The 1,086-nt window shown below is 37.6% G+C and overlaps 1 protein-coding gene and 1 pseudogene across 3 annotated transcripts in view; one reads left to right on the top strand and one right to left on the bottom strand.

The window, feature by feature from the left end:
* TMCC1 (transmembrane and coiled-coil domain family 1) overlaps positions 1-1,086 on the bottom strand; it is a 170,068-nt gene that overhangs the window by 81,613 nt on the left and 87,369 nt on the right. The gene's annotated exons all lie outside the window — the stretch shown is intronic.
* LOC115869537 overlaps positions 865-1,086 on the top strand; it is a 2,386-nt pseudogene continuing 2,164 nt past the window's right edge.

Raw genomic sequence — 1,086 nt, forward strand, 5'->3', positions numbered from 1 at the left:
TTCAATATACATTGATTTCATACTTCCATCTCACCCATTCTTATACGCACTATTATCAATTTCTATATATAAACTGAAAATTTACTAATCAGAATTAAAGTTCAAAGTTCTTTGCTTCCCCTGTGCCAGTTGATGACATCTCCAAAAGCTAAACTCCATCAAAGAGAAGCATATCTACTGCTTGATAATTTATTAGCACAGCAGCAGAAGAACAACAACTGGAACTTGAACTTAGAGCTTATCATCAAAAAGATAATGGCCCACAATAATAGTAGGAGACTTTAGCACATTACTTTCAATGAAAGGCAGAATAGCTAGAAAAAAAAACTCAACAAAAATACTGAAGACCTAACAGGGAGCTAAGATGGAAGAGTACAAAGACGAATGTTTAATGTTCTTAAACCGATTGTGGTGATGATTGTACAACTCTTCTTGATGTGACTGAACTAATTGAATTGCATGATATGTGAATTATAGGACAATAAAACTATTAGGGGAAAAATATGGAAGATCTAAATAACACAACCAGCCAATTTAATCCATTGGAATATACGTAATATTACACCCAACAAACAATGCATTACACATTCCTTTTCAATGCACATGGACATTCTCCAGAACAGATCATATGTTAGGTCATGAGGCAAGTTTTAATAAGTTTTAAAAATCAAAATACTATAAAGCATCTTCTCAATTACAGCATTACGAAATTAGAAATCAGTAACAGGAAAATCTACAGAAGGAAATCAGATACATGGAAAAAAATGATACCATGAATTAAAATCATTGGGGAGCTCTTTTCCTGTTGCTGCCGAGCTGTGCGGAGGTGGAGGCTCGGGTCAGTCCCACCTGTAAACCATTGCCATGGCCAAGGAAGGCGTTCCTGCTGGAGGTGTAATAGACACTAACACTGCTTTACAAGAGGTGCAAGAGATCGCCCTCATCCATGAGGGCCTAGCATGTAGAATTCGCGAAGCTGCCAAAGCCTTAGACCAGTGGTCCTCAACCTTCCTAATGCCACGGCCCTTTAATACAGTTCCTCATGGTACTGTGACCCCCCAACCACAAAATTATTTTTGTTGCAGA

This window comes from Echinops telfairi, unplaced genomic scaffold, assembly GCF_000313985.2.
Source record: "Echinops telfairi isolate 266 unplaced genomic scaffold, ASM31398v2 ScPeMD7_31;HRSCAF=116, whole genome shotgun sequence".
NCBI lineage: Eukaryota > Metazoa > Chordata > Mammalia > Afrosoricida > Tenrecidae > Echinops > Echinops telfairi.